We start from the raw sequence: 22,330 nt of genomic DNA, 5'->3' as shown, positions 1-22,330 counted from the left end.
GGTTGATTTTGAAATAAAATGTTAAGCATGTACGCTTTAGAAGCTGTTAGAAGTAAGTACTGTGAATGCCCTTTAGTATACTCTTCTTTTAAAGACTTTAATGAAAAAATTTTAACTGAGGTATTTCGCCTACTTCATATGGGCACAGTGATATCTGAGCCAATACAAAGCTGACACATCTACCATTCCTTGTTACTGATCTTACTTCACCTGTTCCCTGCCATTATTGGGATAATGTCCAAAGCTGACAGGATGAAAGAAAAAGTTAATTCAGAAGAATTACTGTAGCATTATCATTCCAGAGCTCTAGGTGGAAAGATTACCATTAAAAAGTGTTATATTAGTGAGGAAATCATTGGAACTACAAATGCCTACATATAAGACTTAGAAAAGAGCATTAGTGTGGAAGACATGCAGTGAAATATTAATTGCTTTTCATAGCAATTAAAAAAAGTTACATTGATTTTTAACAGTCTGAAGATCCAGTACATAAAATACATACTCAAGCTTGACCAGCTTGACTGTGTATATGAGTACTGTACATATTTTTTTGCAGATTCAAAAACAGTTTTATTTCATTATTATCCAAGTCCCTTTGAAAAGATAATTGTCCAAGTGTCATCGCATGAAAAATAGGCCCAGGCAGCCCCTGCTGGACCTGGCCTGAGAAATGTACATATTTACATGGGCCCTGAAAAAGGAGAACCTGGGACTGCACAGCTGGCGGTGGGTGGCAGGCACAGTGCTCCGTCACTGATTTGCACAGTGGCAGGCAAGAGACAAGCTGTGGTGAAGGGACTCAGTGGCATGTACAATTGACACAGGCCCTGCCTGTGCCAAGGCCTGGGCCCAGCCAGACCAGAGTACCTGGGCAAATCCCAGAGAGGAAGTAGATTCCAGCACGCATGTCCAGGGGAGGTGCTGGGGATCACCTGAAGCCCACAGCAGGGACCTCGGCTACTTCCTCCAAGTATTGCTATGGGGATGGTCAGGGCTGCCTCCTTGGGGGCAGGACAGAAGCCTGTAGAGCAGGTGGAGGGACCCCACCCACCCATAAACAGACAGATTGCAGGGGTGGGCCACAGGCCGGCTCCCCACAGGGCTCCTGAGTACCGGTCATCCCCTGGCTATGACACCTGTGTGCCATGCCTGTGCCCGCCAAGAGCCTAGCCTGGAGCCATGGCCAGCCAGTCAGTCCACCTTCTCCATTTTGCGAATAATCTTCTCTTCGAAGATGGGTAGGAGAGCCCCATCCTCTCAGACCTCCTCAAACACCACCCCACAGTCAAACTTGTCGCTCACTTTCTTGAAATAGTATTGATAGCTGTCCTGCCCTGTCTCAGGAGAGCTGTCATGTGCACGTCCTGCAGGGCCGAGCTGTGAAGGTATTCACTCCCTGGGTTGTGTCTGGATGATGGCATCCCTCCTGGCATGGGTGCAGATGGGCAGTTGAGAGGTAACATCAGCCTGGGAAAACTAGATATTACTGAAAAGTGCTGGAGGTGGCCAGCATGTGCAAAACCCCAGTGGTAAAAACAGCACGTTCTCAGTACAAAATAAGGACAGTTAAAAAGAAACCATGCCAGTCGAAATATATTTGAATCCGAGGGCATGGCAAACAGTTTTGCAAGGTACTAAGATCACATACGTATGTATGCACAGTATGGTGGTTCCAAAATATGTGGAAGCATGAAACTGAGGTGACTCTCTCACCCCTCTCATCCTCCAGACCACCTATGCAGGGAGCCAATGCTGTTAGTTGCCTAGGAGAAAGCAACCATGATGGGCATGGAATGATTGTGCAAGTTCACAGAAGAGAGGATTTCAGACAGGGTATAAGACATGACCAAATCAAAATACTGCTTCACCTTTACTCCAGGGGACCTTGTAGAAGTCTGCCAGTTAACTCAGGTGGTGGTGACAGGTTGATGGAACCTCCCAATTAGGATTTGTGATATAATATTGAGTGGAGACAAACTGTTGGCCAGAACTGAGAGTGGAAAACAGAAAAGAGACCTCAGAAGCAATGCCACACATGTACAACCATCTGATCTTTGACAAACCTGACAAAAGCAAGCAATGGGGAAACGATTCCCTATTTAATAAATGGTGTTGGGAAAACTGGCTAGCCATCTGCAGAAAGCTGAAACTGGACCCCTTCCTTGTATCTTAACTCCAATAAGAAGTGGTATGTAAATATACAAGGTTTGTACCTTGTTTATTTATCTACATACCTTGTATATTTATCTTGTATATTTATCTACAATCCATGTGTGGTTGTTCAGAAAATGTAATGAGAATGAAGATTCACCAAATAAGCTCTATACTTTGGTTACCTATGTACCTGTTATCACTTTCAAAAATGTACAGTCAATGTGGATGAGAACTAATCATTGATCATCAAACGCATCAAATAAACTTAAAAAATTGCCTTTAAAATAAACATTAATTGTCCATATGTGTTCCCATACCACAATGTTGCCATCGTTGCAGAAGGAGAAGCAAACAAACCTTGGCATCAGGGCTGACGGCCAGGGCATAGCAGGAGTTTTAAGCAAAGTACTGTACAGTATATTTCACACCTGGTGATTTTTTTCCAGAGGGTAGCCTGAGGAAAGCTGGAATGTTGCCTGGAAAATGGAGCTAATGTTCCTAGTGCAATGAATACCTAAGAATTGTTTAGAATAAGAACTCAATTTATTGGCTAGCTTGTGCTTTACCCTATTTGCACATCTTGATAATGTGTTTTCTATAAATTGTAATGTGTTATTGAATACCAAGGGCATGATTTCCTACCACATGTATATTGAAATTGCATTTAAAAACCACATGCTAGGTATGATGGTTCATGCCTGTAATCCCAGCTATTTAGGAGGCTGAGGTTGGCAGATTGCTTGAGGATATGAGTTTGAGACCAGGTTGGGCAACATGGCAAGACCCAGTCTTAAATAATAATAATAATAGTAATGCTAGGCATGGTGGCACACACTTGGTGTAATTCCAGCACTTTGGGAGATTGAGGTGGGCAGATAGCTTGAGTCCAAGAGTTCAAGGCCAGCCTGGACAACATGGCTTGTTGCTCTCCTGTCATCCTCATAAATTAATGTCTCATTCCAGGAGGTATAACTTCAGTTATTATCCAACCTTTTCCTGTTCACACCCAAATCTTCTGTAGATCAGGTGAAAGGGCTAAGAACACTCAGATTTAACAAGTTTGAGTCCCCAAGGCCCTCCTTTTTGGCATAGGAAAAATGAGCTCATCAGTAACAAAGGAATGATATATGGAGAAAGAACAGTCTTAGGGCAGGGGGAAGAGCTGATAAGGTCAATCTTGCAGTCAAGGAAAGAGGAAGCACATTTTGTGATATCAGATATCATCAGCTTGTGGCAGAAGTCAGAAGTCTGGTGTGCAACAGTAGCCTCTTGTTCCAATAGGACTGTTCTTTCCTATCGCTTCAACATGAAGATTTTGCCTCGGTCTTCAGAGTCCTAGTCCTCATAGGTATTAATTTCCTCAAAAACAGATTTGAGGCCTTTGAAGTCTGGAGTCTTTCAGAAAAAGCTTTTAATCAGGACCCAGGCTCAAGCCTGAGCTTCATCCATCTTGTTGAAGAGCTCTCAGATCAAAGTTGTGGTAGAGTTTGAAGATGATTAAGGTTCAGAAGAAAAACAGGCCTTTGTTACCATTACAAATTCCAGGTACAGTTGTCACTCCAAGATGAATTTTCCAGCACATAGCTCTTACAATCCCTTCACACAGAAGGGTGTCTCACCATGGGGAATATGAAGGACATGAAGGTGTTGACAGTTCTGCAGGGCTGGGAAGAAAAAGTGACACCACTTTCCCATGCTCTCAAGAAACCAAGAGCAAGCAGGCACCTAGAGACACTGCTACCAAGCCGCTTTGGAGGCCTAACTTCCAGTTTTTGGAACCAAAATATGGCTATTTTCACTGCAAAGATTGTAAGACCAGGTGGGAGAGTGCTTACGTGTGGTGCATTTCTGGAACTAACAAGGTTTATTTCAAACAAATCTGTTGTAAATGCCAAAAGAGTTGTAACCCTTTTCTAGTAGAAGAAATCCAATGCCAGACTTGCTCAAAGTCTCATTGTTCCTGTCCTCAAGAGAAAAGACACATTGATCTAAGGAGGCCTCATCGACAAGAACTGTGTGGTCACTGCAAAGACAAGAGATTCTCCTGTGGCAATATTTACAGCTTTAAATATGTCATGTGTCTTGTACAGGACCCCTGAGCTCTTCTTGTAGCTTACTGTGCTGTATTCCTTTTCTGCAACTCGGTTCTGACCTGGCATTGGAAAATGGGCTAGGCTTTTGTACTTTTTGTAGGTTGTGTAACAATTGTACAATGTGAATAAAATAAAATCAATGCATGTGAACTAGAAAAAAAAAGTACATTGTACTTTTCTTCCTCCGTCTGCTAGTTTTTAAGACTTCTGTGGCTGGGAGGTTTTTTTTTTCCAAATGCTCTGTGTTTATTTTATTTCCTCTGTGCTCTCTGAGGTAGGACAGACATTTTGAAGATACTGAGGCCCTATGATTTGAAGTCTTCAAATCCAGTAATCATGGTATACTGAACACAAAAGAATCACTAGCACTGAGGGCTTTGTGAGAATCAGAAATCATTCTCCATCTATGAGAAGAAACTCCTAGGCATGACTTGCTTTGAGACAACAACTTCTAAAGTTTCTCCATCAGATTAGTGTGAGTGGGGCAGGTTTTTTTGTCTTCACTTTTTCCACCAGTACTGGTCATCTTCATGAAAAACATACCAACTACCATCAATTACCATCCGGGGCTTGAGCAGTTGTACTTCCTCCAGCAGCTTCCTGATTTGTACAGTATACTTCCATTTCCACAGCCCAATTATTTGTAGATTAGACATGGGACACACAAAGGATGAACACAGCTTCCTCATTCCTGTAGGACTGAAGTTATTCTGTACCAGGTTTAGGCTGGCCAGGTTCTGGTTGCAGGAAAGGGCCAAGGAGAGTTCCTCATGGCAACCAGAAGTCAATCCGCATACCTTCAACCCCAGTCTCCTTAGAACACTTCTCCTTTGCTTCAGCCCCTCACACAGCGCAGTGACCCCGACGTCACTCATGGCATTGTTTGCAAGATCCAGGCTCCTCAGGTATCTGCTCCTCGCAATCACATAGGACAGACTCTCACAGCACGTGGCAGTGCGATGGCAGCTGACCAGCTCCAGGTCCTGGAGATGATAAGATGGTCCTCTTATGACCTTGCACAGAAGCTTTACACCACTGTCTTCCAAGGGGTTGGTGCTGAGGCTCAGGTGCATCAGCCATGCATTGCCCAGAAGCGTAAATGCGAGAAAGCCACAGCCAGCTGTGTCCAGGTTGCAGTGATTCAGCATCAGCCTCTGCAGACCACAGTGGGGAAGCCTCAGTGATCGACACAGCAGACTCACACCTTCATTCCCCAGGTTGTTGTTGGAAAGGCACGGGTGTATTAAGCTGTAGTCGGGGATGAGGGCTGAGGCCAGACTCTGGCAGCCCTTGGCTGTGATGCTGCAGTCCTGCAGTGTCAGCTTCTGCAGGGCACACTGGGAGACCTTCAAGACCTCACCAAGAGCCTTCACTTCCTCGTCTGTCACCTCATTTCCTGCCAGGCTCAGGGAGCTCAGGCTGGGGGAGGTGGTAGTGATCTGCGAGATTTTCTGGTAACAGGCATGAGTCAGATTACACTGATCCAGCCTCAAACACTCCAACATACATTTGGGGTGTTTTAAGGCTTCACATGCCATGCTGACATCCTCTTCCTTCAGGTGGGTGCTTCCCAAGTTGAGGGATCTTAAGTTACAGTTGGTTATGAGGGTTCTCCAGAGGAGCTGCAGACCACGGGTCATCTGTGTGTTTCTCAACTTCAGGTTCTGTATCTTGCAGGTGGGAGGCCTCAGCTTGGCACACAAGGTCTTTATGGCCCATTCGGTCAGGATGCTGCTACCCAGGTCCAGCTGCTGCAGGTGAGGGTGGGTGCCAAGCACAGAGCAGCAATTCTTTCACTGCTCAACAAGGGTCTTACCCCGCATCCACTGAGGAACCACAGGCCATGCCTCAGCCAGCTCATCCCTTGGGAAGATCCTCTTGACATCCACCTGAATTTTCCACAAATTTAGACAGGGTTGGAGACAGAAGGAAAACGCCATCAAGTCCATGTTCTGACAGATCAGAAGCCACACTTCCTGGAAGCTGTTCAATGCCCAAGCGAACAAACTCTTTGTCTTGAGTCTCAAAAAGGCAGTGGAAGGCATCCAGGGTGTCAGCTGGGGCAGTGGCATTGGTCTGCTGACCCAATAGAGACACCCAGTGCAGAAGCTTCTGCTTCACCCCCAGGGGAACAGGGCAGCCCAGCAGGACCTCCAGCGGCTTCCTTACATCTTTGTTCATGAGGCCAAACAAAAAACGTTTTATCCAAAGCAGGTGGCTGTGGAAGCCCGCCTGTTTCAGCTCCATCGACCTCTTCCCCTTCTCCATGAACAGAAAATAGAGTGCCGGCTCGATGTCCAGCACCTCTAACATGTAGTACAAGGCCATGCAGAAGTCCTGGAGGCTGAGGTGGAAAAGTGTGAAGTGCTCCTCCTCGCAGTGGCCATCCTGGAGAAGGATGTCCATGTCAAACAGAGCACGGAGCTCAGACTCCCTGAGTCCGTGAATCAGGAGGTCGTTGCTGTCAAACACAGACTTCATATTCCACACTCCTTCCACAGCCATGCGGCACAGGCACTTCAGGATTGCCCTTTCTTCCAGGTCAAGACAGCACTGGGCCACGTCTCGAAGGGTGAGCTGATGGAACACAAAGGCGGCATACAAGCAGGTGACCTTCCCCTCCACGTCCTGCAGCTTCAGAGCCATGCAGACCAGCACACCCATGGCAGGGACCTTACACTGGTTGAAAAGCCCACAGTTGCGCATCATGGCATGCACCACCTGTGCCTTCTGATGATCCTTGGTCCCGTGCTCCAGGAGCAGGTGGATTCTTTTTTCTGCAGAGATTCCTCTCACAAGCAGGTAACGGGGGGACACCACCTGCGCCTTGAGCCTCTCAACACCCACGTCTCAAACTGTGACAGTCAGGAAGGACTCAGGGAGCAGGACTTTCCTCAGCAGACTGTGTGTGAGGGTGCCCATGGGCTCAGCCCAGGCTTAGCAGAGCTTTGTGTCACTGTGGATGTTGGAGACCAGGTGGTCAAAACCATCAAGGATGAACAGCATCCTTTCCAGCTGGGACATGATCTCCGTCACAGGAACCTGGGAGTCTGGCCACTCCCTGGAGATGAGGTCCTAGATGCTGGCCTCCTTCCTCCACTGCACCTCTCTAATGGGGAGGAAGAAGATGTAGGAGAACATATTCTGGAAGAGTCGACCTTGCACCCAGGACAGCACGATCCTCCTGGCCAGAGCTGATTTTCCAATTCCCGACTTCCCATGCAGAACCACTGTGTGGGACCAGAAGCCCCACTTGTCTGTACTGAAGGCACCAACCAGCATTTGCATTTCCAGCCAGTCAGCAGCAGGTTTTTCCCACCCCATGTCCCGGATGTGGGACAGAAGCAGAAAGAGTAACTATTGAGTATTAGGCTTAGTACTTGCATCATAAAATAATCTTTACAACAAACTTTCTTAACGCAATTTACCTATATAACAAAAAAATATGTTTACATAAATGTAAACATACATACTCAAAATATGAGTACATTATGTAAACAAAGTGTACTCATATTTTCCCTGTACATAAGTACACAATAAGTCCATTCCTTCTTTATTTGAAGGAATGGTACAAAGAACTTAACTGGATGTTCTGGTACAACTTATAGAAAAGGTAAAGGAAACCCCAATATGCATGTACTGCCTTGGTGACCAGGGAAGTCACCCCATGGCTATGGGGAAATTAGCCTAAGGCTTAGCTTTCATTTTCACTGTCTCCAGGGTGTGCTTGTCAAAGAGATATTCTGCCAAGAAGCCAGATTGGGGTGCTCCCATCTTGCACAAGTTGGTCACGTGATCACCCAATTCTTTGATGGATTTTACCTGCTCATTCAGGTAATGTGTCTCAATGAGGTCACACAAATGTGGGTCATTTTTTTCAGTGGCCAGTTTGTGCAGTTCCAGTAGTGACTGATTCACATTTTTCTCCAAATGTGATGCACACTCCATTGCATTCAGCCTGCTCTCCCAGTCATTATGCTCTGGTTACTTGATATCCTGGAGGAAGATGCAGCCACCTCCTCGGTTCTGCACCTTCATCAGTTTCTCGGCATGTTCCCTTTCCTCATGATATTGGTGAAGAAAGTACTTGGCAAAGTTTCTCAAAGCCACATCATTGTAGTCAAAGTAGTAAGACATGGACAGGTAAACATAGGAGGCATAGAGCTCCAGGTTGATCTGGCAGTTGATGGTGGCCTCTGAATCCTGGTGGTAGTTCTGGCACACCTGCGAAGGTGATGCAGTCGTCATGGCAGTGGCTAAGGAGAGGCAGTGATGGCGGTGGCTGCATGGTGCTGGAGAGACGGGGGATTAGGGGCAGTCTGAGGATGTGGTGTGGAGGTGACAGAGGGCTGGCTGTGGGCCGCCAACCGGGGTAGAGGATGAGAGCCAGGTTTAGTCCAAGCACTGTTGAAATGTACTATTTTTTATAAGAAAAAAATGTAATAAAAATTGGACAGTGAGTATTTATAATTCACAGGGCTAAATAGTTACAGTGGAATAGAAATTTAAAATACGATAGATGCTGGAGTAAATATTACATATCATCATCATCTGATTTATCTTCTTCAGAGATTCCTTAGCATATTTCTCTGCTTCTCCCCTTATATCTTTTGGAACAACTTCATGTCTTTCATTAGTTAATTCACCAAACCAGCTGAGTTCTAGTTCAAAAGCTTTATTCTTAACTTCATCATGTACTTTGTAAATTATTTTTGCAACTCCTTTAACAATATCACAGCAGGTCATTTCTTTCATCTGAAGCTTCTCTATTTCCATCTTTGCAGCTTTCCTGGCTTTGCCAATGGCACAACCCCAATAACCATATGAAACACCTGGTGGGTTAATCATGTAGAGTTGTGCACCGTCATTCACACTGTAAACCCTAACATGAAACTGCAGCCAAAATGTCTAACAGCACTGTGGAGTGTATGTGCATGCACATACATGGCCACTCTGCAAGATGTTTTAGTGGAATATTGTAGCCAAAGTTAGATCTAAAGTTGGAAGCTTCTTCTCTTGCTATATCTGCTAAAGAATGAGCATCTGCCAACAAACCTGCTACTGCCATTCCAACATGCCAATCAACATTAAAAAGTCATTTGTTGGAACCTTCTTCATAAAGTTTAGAAAGGACTAATTTTTCTACCCCAAAGACAACAACATCTTTACATCTGATTCCAATAGTTGTACTAATATTTTCCACAACCTTCATAGCAGACCTGGAAGGAGGCTCAGTATCTACATTAGATTCTTGTTTGAAAAATACAGTATTTCAAAGTTGCATGTTTTATTCTCTGCTGTGGTCTTTTTTTTTAATGTTCCCAGGAGCTTTGTTTATAGTAGCCCAAAATGGAAACAACTCAATATCTACCAAAATGATGAATGAATTTTTAAAGGTGATGTATCTATACAATGGAATATTATTTAGCAATATGAAAGGAATTAAGTACTGATACATGCAACAACATGGATAAACCTTCAAAACATCAAGTAAAAGATTCCAGTCCATTTATATAAAATTTTCTGCATATGATAACACATAGAAACAAAGTAGATTCACGTTTCCAGGGCTGAGGGATGAATGAATGGGATGTGACTGCTAATGGATATAAGACTTCTTTTTAGGAAAATGAAAATGTTCTGAAATTAGGTAGTATGCAGGTTATCCTATAAATATACTAAAACTCTATAAGTACATTAAACTCTGAATACATGATAGCTCACTGAAACATATGTTTTGAAATCGTGAATGGTATGCTAATTATATCTCAATAAAGCTGTTACTTCAAAAAAAAATCAAGGTCAGTCATCCTCTCTCTGAGATGGTAAATTTGTGAAATGGCTTGTACATCCCCAAACTTACAATTTTCAGACTCTTCTATGACTATGTACACACTCTATCCTTTTTCTGTCTACAAACTTCAACCCACTTTCCCATCTCACTTTGATCCCTTTCCTGTGCTGCACATTTCTTGTTCTTCCTTTATGAGTTGGCTCAAGTTTTATCTCTTCTAGAAAATCTCTCCGGATCCTTAGTTCAACACTGAAGTGCATTTATCTGAAGGTCCAGCTGAACCATACAGACATCTTTATTCTGCACAAATCATTCTCCATTAATCTTCTGTTTATGTGTCGGTCTTTCATTAGTGTATAAGCTTCTTGAAGCATTTGTCTTGTGTTTTGAGGTCTGGCACAGTGCCTGGGACCTGGTGGCAGTCAGAAATATTTACCAAAGAAATGAATGAATGAATGAATGAATGCCTAAAGGCAGAAAAATGAATCAAAGAGTATCTTCAGGCTGAAAGATTCTATGATGTCAGCATATATTTTAATCACAGAAGTGTCTTAGAGTTAAGCCTTAAATACTTTCAATTGTTGAAAAAAAACCTGCTGTATTTATCCCAAGCAGGATGCTCAGCACCAACTAAGGCTCAGGAGCCTGTGGGTGGGGGGCGGTTGGAGGCAGGAGGCCAGCAGAGGCGATGTGGAATTCACACCAAACTCACAAACTTTCCAAACATGTCTGTTTCCTCTCCAGACACTCTTTAGTCTTTCCTCCATCCAGGTGTCGACTCAGGCCCTTCCCTCACTGGACAATGCATTTTTCTCCTAGTCCCCTTCATGAGGCAAAATCCTGTCTCTCAAGGCTTGGCAAGGAGACCATCTCTCAGGAAGCCTTCCCACATGATCCGGTTAGAGGTCAGCTCTCCCACGTGTCTGCCCTTGAGCCAGAGCACAGCTCGCCTTGAAGTCCCTTGTTGTCTTGCTATACCTGATCCTCTCTGCAAACCTGGAGCACTTGTTCTGGGCTGGCTCCTGTTCAGACAGCCCTCCAGTTGCCAAGGAGATCCATGCTCTTATACATATACATATATATATGTATATTTTTTGTATTTTTTACATTTTTTTAATTGATTGCATTTTAGGTTTTGGGGTACATGTAAAGAACATGCAAGATTATTGCATAGGAACACACATGTGGCTGAGATCACGCCATTGCACTCCAGCCTGGGTAACAAGAGTGGAACATTTGTGTACATAAATATGTACAAAAATATATGTATTTTTACAGTACATATATATGTACAGTATATGTATGTACTCATGTGGCAAATGTACATTGTTCCCCACTAGATTTAAAAATATCATTGTATTAGTACATATATATGGATTTGAAAAAAATATACTCTAGACACGACAGATGTATATTGGTTTTTAACAATACGTTTATGTGTGTGGGGGTTTACTTAGTGATTTTTATTTCCCATAGCAAATCTGGTGCTACAGAGAAATGACTTGCTGTTTCTTGTGGTAGGTCCAGGAGGCCCAGGAGGTCCTGGGGGACCCATGGGTCGAATGAGAGGCCATGGAGATAGAGGAGGCTTCCCTCCCAGAGGACCCCGGGGTTCCCAAGGGAACCCCTCCAGAGGAGGAAACATCCAGCACCGAGCTGGAAACCAGCAGTGTCCCAATCCATATGTACTTGTCTTGGCAAGTTGATATCCTTTAAGTGAAGTCACCCTTCCCACACCCCATCCCCACTCTAGAGTGGATTGCTCTGCCCAGGGGAATAGAATGATGACCCTGATGGCTGGTTAGGGGCACTAACCAGCCATTCCCTGGATGCTTCAGAGCCTTCAGAAGATTGATTTGACCTGTCCTGTGGGTGCACTGCTGCCTGAGGCTGTGCCTTGTAGCCTGGGTGTACATACATTCTCTTGATAGTGAGTGTGTACCTATTCACACACCACCTTTCCTTGTTTATCTTCTTTAGTTCAATCGGTGATTTCTGCTGTGATGTAATTGTATGCAGGGGTTGTGGAAACCAGAACTTCACCTGGAGAAAAGAGTGCAACCAGTGTAAGGCCACAAAGCCTGAAGGCTTCCTCCTGCCACCCTTCCTGCCCCCGGTTAGGAGCAGGTTTCATGAGTGTCCCCTCAGCTTCCTGGTGCTAAACCTCTTTTCTTACTTTGGGCTTGGTAAACTCCAGCTGCTCTCTGCTTAAGAACCTTGGGTTGTTGTCGTGTCATTTCTAAATTGTCAGCCAGATGGTGAGATTGAGTGAAATGTTTGGTTTGTTTCTGTCATGAGAGAAGGAAGCAGAGCAGCTTCTGGTGTGTCCTCAGTGTCTCTGCAGCCACCACTGACTGCTGTCGCCCTGCTTTTCTCATCTCAGGTAGTGATCGTGACAGAGGTGGCCCTGGTGGCATGTGGGGAGGAAGAGGTGGCCTTATGGATTGTGGTTGTCCTGGTGGAATGTTCAGAGGTGGCCACAGAGGAGACAGAGGTTGCTTCTGTGGTGGCCAGAGCATGGATGGAGATGGCTTTGGTGGAGGAAGATGAGGTGTCCCTGGGGGCTCCTTGGACCTTTGATGGAACAGATGGGAGGAAGAAGAGGACGTGGAGGACCTGGTCTCTGCGATGCACTGCCTTCACGTAGTTGAGACTGTCCAGGCTGCAGATGTCGTAGATGAGCACGAAGGCATCCATGTCCTGCAAGCTCCAGCCCTTAGGGTCTGGCTACTCCCCAAATCTTCCTCTTTTCAGCTTTCCCCAACTCAGCTCATTTTTTTTTAAGCAAGGTGAACTGGGTTTGTTTTTTTAAAAAACAGGCAAACTGATTTCTCTTTAAAAAAATAAAATCTCTGGTCTGTTAATGTCACTTCAGCTGCTTTTTAAAGTGGCTTTTCTCTAAAATGTTGGAAGTTTTGTCAGGGGGCCTGGGCATGGGGGACTCATGTCCCCCATGAGTGGGTTGTTGTCATGTCATTTCTAGATGGTGGACTTGGAGAAGGAGACCCACAGGTGATGGCTCTCCCCAAGGTCGTGGTTGTGCAGGTCAATGAGGGCCTGGACCACCTCCTCCACCACACCATCTGGATCAGCGCCATCTTGCGGTCCTTCTGGAAGAACTTGAATCCTTTGATGATGCCCCCATTGCTAGAGAAGAGGACCTTGAGATCTTCCTTGGACACTGAGGGCAGGATGTTGGAGAGGTGCAGGCTGGCCGAGGGCAGGAATATGTTCTGGAAGTTCTTGGAACCTGGCTTCTTGAAGCAGTGCAGGGGCGAGTTGCCATTTTCCTTGGTCAGGCCCTGGTACTCCTGGCCCTCACGGGAAAGCTGCACATTCTGGTGCTTCGAGAGTATGATGCAGATGGGCTTCCCGTGCAGCTTGTGCCCGCTCAGGTGGCTCATGGCCAGCTGGGCCTGGTTGCTGTCCACCATCTGCACCAAGGCATTCTCCTTATTGAACAGGATCTTTATGTGCTACATGTCGCCATAGACACCGAAAAGAATAAAGAGGCTTTGGGGTGTGGCTCTCTCTGGGTTGAGGTTGCTGACCAGCAACACAGAGTTTCCTGCCCCAGCCAGGCCCAGAATGGCGATCTGGCCTGCTGCTGTAACTGCCGCTGCCACTGAGGGGATGGCCAGAGGGGCCAGCACTCCGTGGATGTTGGGAACAGAGGCCTGCAGCTTGAGGAATGGCAAAGGTGGGAGGGAAACCAGCTCCTGCATATGGAGAGGCTGAGATTATACCAGGTGAACCGAAGGCTGCAGTCGTGTTCTGGTCCAGCAAGGGCTGGCTGTCCCCGGAGGGCAGGTCTGGGTGCATGTAGTCACGGCTTTTGTCTTTGCTGTACTTGACATTGAGGCTGGTGAGCTTGGAGAAGTCAATGTGCAGTGTGCAGCAGGCGTTGCAGATGTGCTGCCCATCCAGAGACAGCTTGGCGAGCTGGGCACTCACAGGGTCCACATACTGCAGCAGGGACTGGAACTGATTGTTCTTGGTGAAGGTGATGATCTTCAACACCATGCTGAACTTGAAGAAAATCTCGTGCAGCATGTCCAGGGTCACTGGGTAGAAGAGGTTCTCCATGATGATCCTCAGCATGGGGCTCTGCCCAGCCATCATCATTCCTGCATCCACGGCCACCGCTGAGGCAGCCAAGGCCAGCCTGGGCACGTGCCTGGTTGGGCAAACTGTCAGCCATCAGCTACTTGTGGTTGGAGATCTGGATGTAGATGGGCTGGCCGTGCAGCACTGGTGTCATGGAGGTGTAGTAGCTCACCATGGTGTTGGCAGCCTCCTCCGTGTTCTTCTCGGCGAAGGCCTGGTTTTTCCCCTTCAACATCAGGAGATTGGTGACCTTTCCAAAGGGCAGCACCAGGGAAATAATCTCCCCTTTGATGACATCGATGGGGAGCTTCTGAATGTGGATTACTCTAGAGGGGATGCCGGTATTTCTGCTGTTGCCTTTGAACTTCTTGCTGTCATTTCCATTTGCTGCAGACGCTGAGTTGCTGCTCATGATAAATGGTCTGTTGGTGACACAAGTAGAGAAAAGCTCATCAGATCCCTGCTTTGCACCAACTGCTATATCTGGGACAATGCCGTCCATGGCACACAGAGCAGACCCGCGGGGGATGGAGTGGAGGCACTGGAGCGATGGGCTGGCAGAGCTGTACCCAGCCTCCCTGGTAAGCAGAGACTCAAGAAACCTCTTGGGTCCTGTTTTCTGGTCATGTGATCCCAGGGGTGCTCATGGGCCCCTGGGTATCTGAACAGAAGGGCATTGTAGGGAGGGCCACACCCCTGCAGTCTTACTCTGCTGGTGTAGCAGACAGCTGCCCACTCCCACCCCACCCTGCACCGTGGGCTCCTGAGTCGGCAGATTCAGCATTTTATAAATTGTATTTTAAATACATGTTTTAAACTTTTTTAAAAAATTGCAAGTGGTACAACATATATTAATTTATACTATATGTATATAGTTTATTTTATATACTATATATCATATGTAGTATATGATCAATATATGTGTATATATGAGGGTTTTTTTAAATGGTAAATGTAGGGGATTTTATTGCCAATGAAAATGGCTCTAAGTGGGAAAGACAGCTGAAAAGGGGACAGCAGGAAGGAAATCTTCCCCTGGAGTCCAGCCATCCAGACTTTTCTCTGAAGCTGCGCTGTCAAGCAGTCCCTCTGAAGTCAAGCTGCTTTCCTCTGACATCCAACTGTACTCTCCAACGTCCAGCTGCTTTTTCTCCTGCCGGCAAGGCCTGCTTTGCAAACTGGGGCGCTGGGGCTCCCCTTCTCCCGGGAGCTTCTGCTCTGCTCCGGAGACATCCTCCAATGCTGGACGCGGGCTGGGGTAGGGCTGCGCTCACCTCGCTGGTCCACAGGTGGGTGGACAATGAGCTGGGCGACTACACGGTACCAAGCAACGGCAGCAGCAGTGGCGGCGGCTCCCACGAATCCCGGGCGCACCGCGGCGCGTGGGGCTGAAGCCTCGTGTGGACATCGCAGCCGCGCCCATCTGCTTGGCCACCGTGGGGCTGGTGCGCTTGGCCGTGTTCCCGCCGCCGCGCGTGGGGCTGGTGCTGCGCGAGGCGGTGCGCGGGCCGCCGCCGCTGCAGCCGCCTGCAGGGCCTGAAGCGCCACCACAGCAACCACTGTTGTTGTTGTCACCTCCGCTGCCGCCACCGCCGCCGCTCCACATGGGGCTGCCATGTTGCTGCTGCTGCTGCTGCTGCTTCAGCTGGAACAGAACCGTCGCCCATATGGGCTGCAAGCGGCTCCCGGGTTCCCCGGCTGTGGCTACCGCACCACCCCAAAGGGAGCCAGCTGGCATGGGGGACCCATTGCACCTCACCCACTGGGACATGGTTCCCCCCTCCCCAGTGACGGGGCAAGACGGGAGGTTTTGTTGTTGTTGTTGGGCTGCAGGGATAGGATTCTCAAGGCCACAGAGCAGGCTCCCATGTTGGGATGATGAAGCTGGACTCTGAGGTGCGTGGGGAGACTGGGCGGGGGCCGGGACTGGCAGCAACGAGGTGGTGCAGCTGCCGCCTTTTTTTTTTTTCAATCTCCAAATTTTGATATTTTTATTTATTCTGAAAGTCTAAGATATTAAGAATCAGTACATATGATTTTAAATTGACTGTATATGGTTAGAAAAAATGCTTTGAGAACATGTATTTTATTTCCTAAGAAAATAAAACCACGTACAAAAATTTACATTTATGTGTAAAATGCTGTCACTCTATGTATCCACTCATGTGGCATATATACTTATATATGTGTACAAAAATTATTTGTATGTATACAAAGTATATGTGAGTATGTATGTATATATGTAAATTTAGAATTGCCCCCTCAGTAAATGTGTACATACATATATATGTACATATACTTAGCCATATGCAATAAAATTATTTTATGTATATATACATATACAGTATATACTGTATATGCATACATATAAGTACTTTGTACACAAAATGTACTCTTAAAGTTGAGTACTGTACATGCTGACTGTGCAGTTGTCCACAGTCAGCAATGGTGATCTTGCTGGTCTTTTCATTCCTGGACCCAAAGTGCTCCATGGCCTCCACAATATTCATGCCTTCTTTCACCTTGCCAAAACCACATGCTTGCCATCCAACCACTCAGTCTTGACAATGCAGATGAAAAACTGGGGTGCATGTATATACCATTTTGTACATATTTTTTTAATGTACAAAAAGCACTTCTACCCTTAAGTACATCACAGGTATTTTGATGGTGTACCAAAAATGACAAGGGAGTACTGTGTAATACAGTCACTGTTTTTTTTTCAGTTCCATTTCCACTTTCTTTTTATTTAAATAACTGAGGCAACAGCTGTGGCACAGCAGAGGGAAGCTGAGTTGGGGTGTGTAGGAGGTGGCAGCAGTGTGGCCAGATGGAGGGGGAAGAGTGAGCAGTGATAGGTCACAGTGGACTCCCCACACGCCTGTTAGGTTCAGTGGTCATGGCCATAAAATTGGGGCACTAGGAAGGAGCCATCAGGTAGTAATGTCTCCCCAAGTCCCAGAGACCTTAGGGATGGAAGCTAAGTCAGCTCCCTCAAGTGAGAGGGCCAGGGCATCCCAGTCAAGGGTCATGGGCCCCGGAAGGCATTTTCAGCAGCCCCAGCAGCTGCATTGGCAGCTGCGGTTCACACCGCAGTATTGGAGAACACACCAGCAGCAAATTCTTGCTGGGCCGTCTGAAAGCTGGCACCTGTGCAGTGGTACAAGGAGTGGATCCGTTTTAGCATGACAATTCCTAGCACAGCAATGCCAGTGAAGAGAAGGGCGACCAGCAACATGAGCACAGCTACTGCTGGACTGATATCAGCACCTCCAGAGCAGAGATCCAGCCACTGAATCCCCAACCTGGGATACCAATGGCCTGGAGGACAAACAGCACATCCTGGGCAAAGAAAATGAAGAAACTGAATGAACTGTCACTCTGGAAAGGCTTATACATGGGGCAGTACCAGTAGACAAGGGAGCAGGGTGTGAAAAGGAGGATCCAGAGAATGGAAAGCCCAAAGCCTGAGCCACTTCTGGTTTCCACACAGAACTTGGCCAGGCAGGCAAGAAAGTTCAGGAGAAGAGCCAGAGAGCTGCACATCCAGAGGTAGTACATGGTGGGTACAGTCTTCTGGAAATTCTTGGAGGATCTCCATGGAGATGTCCTGGAAAAAGCAGGGCAGAACTGGATGAAAAGAAGGTAGAGGGGGCCAATTGTTCTGTCGAGTAGCAGGGCCCCCCAGATAGCATGCTGCAGCTCTCACTCCCTTCGGTCCACCTCCTCTGCCTTCCAGTTGAGCTCCTCCTGTTTCTTTAGCAGCTCAGCTGTGGCTGCTGCAGCTGAGGCCTGAGTGCTGTAGGAGCCATAGTTCTTAGATTCTGTGGGGCTGAGCTTTCTCGAGGATTTCAAGGAGGGAGCTGAGGGTGGAGGCAATAAAGCAGGGGCTGGAAGCCCATAGGCTGGCAGTGGCTCCCGGGTCTCAAAAGGGTTGTAGATGTCAAGCATGGCATGCTGCCAGCTGGGTCGGTGCTGGATCACAGCTGGGTCCTGAAAGGAGTTGTCAAGCTCGCTGGACCCGGCAGATGGGTTTCTGCGGTCTCTGCTCTGAGCCACGTTTGCAACTGTGGTCTTCACTGCCCTCCGCCCTCCACTCCCCTGTTGCAGCCTTTTTTTTAAATGCCTGATTGTATTACTATAAATATACAGTAAAAACAAATGGGCCCATCTAAGCACATCAAATGGCAGCACATAAGAGTTCCAGTGGGCCATTCTGCAGCCTGAACTTCACGGAGAACCCTGGCATCAGGACCAATGGCCAGAGGCTGGGGCCTTAGCAGAGCAGGAGGAGAGGTGGGGAGGTGAGTAAGGGGAGGTGCGTTGGGGAGATACCTGGGCTGAGTGCACACACATGTGGGAGCATATGCATATGTGTATGTGTATGCATGCGCATGTGCATGGGAGCATGTGTGTATGCATATGAGTGTGTGAAAATGTGCCTGAGCATGTGTGCATGAATGTGGGAGCATGTGTGTGAGCATGTGTGTATAAGCATGTGCAAGTGACTGTGCATAAGCATGTGTGTGTGAACATGAGAGCATGTAGAGCAGGTGGAGCCTCCTGTGCCTTCCACATGCACACACACTCTCTCACAACAGAGCATATTCGTACCCTCCGGGCCAGCGGGGACACTCAGGCCTAGCCACGCTGGGAGGCCACCTTGGGGCTTGGCCCGAGCCAGGGAAACCCCAGGGCACTGTTCAGCACCTTAGAAGACTCATGGAGGCTTTTGGCCTGCAGATAATGCCCATCTGATGCCTTCTCACTGTTGCCTGAGGGGAGCCATCATGCTCCCCTGGCTACTGTGGGTACCAGCTGCAGGTCCTTGTTTTCAGGCACCTGCTTGGCTCTGGCCCAGGCCCCCACCCCCTCAACCCTGTGCTTAGGAAGTTGAAGTGCTTGGTTCTAAATGTCTAAACAGAAGACATCCCTGTTTCTCTCCCTCCCTCACATGCCAGGGAGCCTGGGCCACAAGGTGCAGCAGGAGAACCCATGGATGGGGTCAGTTGGCCTGCCCTCATCCTCTGCTTCCTCCTCACCATGCCAGGATCCCCCACCCAGCCCACCCACATCTGGAGTCTGGGGAGAGGAGTACAGTCTTGGGTTTCTCAGCCCTGAGCATCCCTTGGAGGGCCTTCAACCACTAATCTCTTCCCTTAAGCCCTGTTACCACCCTTCCAGGAGAGACAAGACCCTGGCTCCCACCGCATTTCAGCCCAGGGTACCCATCAAGGAGCCCAGAACAGTCCCCCCATGTCCACAGCACAAAGTCAGGCTTTCCTCCAAAAGGTGCAGCCCTGCCCCTCCCCATGCATCAGCAGCAGCCCCTCTGCTGTTCCCCAGGGACCTCTCATGCACTGGCCAGGAGGCTGCAGAACGTGTCTTCCCCTCCCTCCAAGAGGTCCTGCTCCCTCTCCAAAAAAAATGGTAAATGTGTTTTAAGTACTTGTCTGCTGTTTTATTTGACCCAAATTTGTGATCGGTGTATCATGATTAAGGGGTCAACTTTCCAGAGATGCTATTATCTTCCTCTCCCAGCAAATTTTTATTCCTTTGCCCACACATTCCTGCTACACTAGATGGCAGCCAATGATGGAACTATAAAGATGTCTGTGGTCATATCTCAAATGTGGCAGCTTGAAGATGTACTTACTGCCAAGGTTGATCAGGGGCAGGTTGTCTGCCAGACCATGTATTCTCAATTGCCGTAGACGGTGCTCTGACTACCACCCTGAGTCTACTTGGACTCTCAAGGGCATCTACCTAAACCAGAATCTTGTGTCATAAACCTTAACCCAACAAAATCTTGAGTAGCTCATGCCCGGCTCTTAGGAATTTTGTCTCTTTGTTTAAAAAAACATTCCAATTTAACTTACTTTTTTAAAAAATTTAACCTAGTCACTGTTTACAGTTGTATGCTAAAGCCTGAAATATTGTCTGTGCTGTGGTGTATGAGCATTGCCAACTTTATATTTATTCCAGTGAAGAAGAACTAAAAATATATGAAAATGAGGAGTGTGTCCAAGCTCCTAAATCTGTGTGGGTGCATGTGGGAGAAGTGAGTTGGGGCCTCTTGAAAAAGGCTTTTTGGAGAGAAATCCCCCAGGCTTCTGTGTGTTTTACTTGGAAAGTAAATGTACAGTATGTATATTTGTAAATTTGTACACCTAAATGTACATATGTACCCCCACATGGAGGTATAAATACATATATATGTACTTAAAGTACCTACATTGTTGGGCATTAAATTTTTGTATGTTCAAAATAGGTTTTCATCATAAGCTTGATATACAAATTGCTGTACAGTCATATTAATAAAGTGAAATAGTGAGTGAAAAGTAAAAAACAAAGCTCTCATGTTCGCCTTATTGAAGTATCAAAGGATCACTTATAGCCCAAAATTAGTGACAAGGTAAGTGGCCAGTCTGTAAAGCAGGCTGAGGCAAGTGCTGTAAACTGGCTATTAAAGGCAAGCAGGTTCTGCTGCAGATCAGAGGACTGAGTTCCTACTCCCCAAACTGTTTCTATGAAGAATTAATGAAATGATGGACCAGAACCTCCTAGTAAACTTGGGAACTCACAGAAATCATATATATTACACTAAAAATAGTTTAGCAGTAGTGTAGCTTAGTCTCTCCCACCCCCAATTAAGTATTGATAATATACAAATTCTAAAACATGAAGCTGTTTAAAGCATTAATAGACTGTGAACATATTGCACTAGATAAGTGAACACTTCTGTTTGGCCAAATAGGTGAGCTGCATTTCCCAGCATAAGCAGGATTAATCCCTGTGGTGTGCAAGGAGCAGGCTGCTGTTCCAAGCGACTTGGTCCTGGTGACCACATGCATTCCAAGCTCAGCCCCATGGAGAGGCCCACCAGAGGGGGTGCACACTCATGAGTTTTGTCCCAGCAGGATAAAATAAGCAAATCCATGAATTGATCTTCTATTAATACTTTGATTCCAAAAGTTTTGTTTACTTGCTATTGTCTGTTCATTCTGTACCTAACTTAAAAGGCTCAATAACAAATACAACAACTGATGTGTTTACATTTTAAGACATAATGCAGTGGTACTTACAGATCAGTCAGTTAACTACAGAAAGCAAATACTAGACCACACATTTGTTTTCTCCTTGATCAAGTGTCAAATTCTGAAACAGAGGCTTTAAAATTTAAAACCTTAGCAAAATAATCCATGAATTTACTTACTTTTCCACATCGTGTATAGTTACTGTTATTTAACTGTACATGTGTACAGCTACGGATATAGTTGTATAATGAAAATTATCTACAAACACCTAAATTAAAGAGAAAAAAAGTAGTTTGTAAACTCACTTGTGAGCTACTAAAAAGAGGTTATATTAAAGCAAATAAAAATATTACCCTTCTTTGCCCTCTGAAATGATTGTAGTGGATACTCTCCCATTTTTGGGGTGTGGGGGACCTTTTTAACTTAATTGACCACCTCCCCGGGTGGTATTTTGTTTTAAACAGAGGAAACAGAGCTGGAAAAAATCCAAGTACATGTGGATTTTTCTATATCTAGAATATTTTTTGGGAAAATCAGCAACCCAACACCAGATGCAAGGCACATAAAGGTGTTCCAATAAAATGGATAAAGACATCTGTCTTTTTCCTCCCCATTTTGCTTTATACTGGGTAATGCACTCTTACAAGTATATACAACGATTAAATAGACTTCTGCCCTCTAAAGTCTTTCTATTGCATTACTTCAAAATTCTAATTTTGTCTCTATTGATATGTGTTATTAACATTTGAAATATTTTATTTTATTGGAAAACTAGTTTGTCAGGCCTTGAGAGTTTTGTGACAATTATTTTGCTGTGTTTCACCACAATCATGTACCTTATGGCATGCTTTGATTACTAGACTTGAGACAGTCTCATTCATTGTATCATACTTACATACAATTAGTAAGTTGTTTACATGTGTGCTATAAGTCTGAGGTGTATACCGTTTTTATTAAAAAGTGTGCCAGTCTGAATGTAAGCATTTGATTTTGTAACATTGGACTTTTCTTAAAAGTACAGAGGTTCAAAGTATAGGTATGTCTATTGGCATGAGAAGAGAGTGGGTGAAGGTCTGGACCAGGATACAGGCTTGCCTGGTCAGATGCCAGAACAAAGAAGAGCAGTCAACTAAACTAGCCTGTTT

The 22,330-nt window shown here is 46.1% G+C and overlaps 5 pseudogenes; all 5 read right to left on the bottom strand.

Moving 5' to 3' along the window:
• Nucleotides 1–4,747: 4,747 nt before the first annotated feature.
• Nucleotides 4,748–7,571, bottom strand: LOC100393173 (NACHT, LRR and PYD domains-containing protein 5 pseudogene; annotated as a pseudogene).
• A 370-nt stretch (nt 7,572–7,941) lies between these two features.
• On the bottom strand, nt 7,942–8,495 carry LOC100392802 (ferritin heavy chain pseudogene; annotated as a pseudogene).
• A 286-nt stretch (nt 8,496–8,781) lies between these two features.
• On the bottom strand, nt 8,782–9,459 carry LOC100390269 (proteasome subunit alpha type-3 pseudogene; annotated as a pseudogene).
• Nucleotides 9,460–13,020: 3,561 nt separating this feature from the next.
• Nucleotides 13,021–14,668, bottom strand: LOC100389910 (polypyrimidine tract-binding protein 1-like; annotated as a pseudogene).
• Nucleotides 14,669–17,197: 2,529 nt separating this feature from the next.
• Nucleotides 17,198–18,363, bottom strand: LOC100392438 (secretory carrier-associated membrane protein 3 pseudogene; annotated as a pseudogene).
• Between the last annotated feature and the right edge of the window lie 3,967 nt (nt 18,364–22,330).

Source organism: Callithrix jacchus, chromosome 5 (assembly GCF_049354715.1).
Source record: "Callithrix jacchus isolate 240 chromosome 5, calJac240_pri, whole genome shotgun sequence".
Lineage (NCBI taxonomy): Eukaryota > Metazoa > Chordata > Mammalia > Primates > Cebidae > Callithrix > Callithrix jacchus.
The sequence above is the reverse complement of the archived record's forward strand: the minus strand, read 5'-3'. Positions and strand labels throughout refer to the sequence as shown.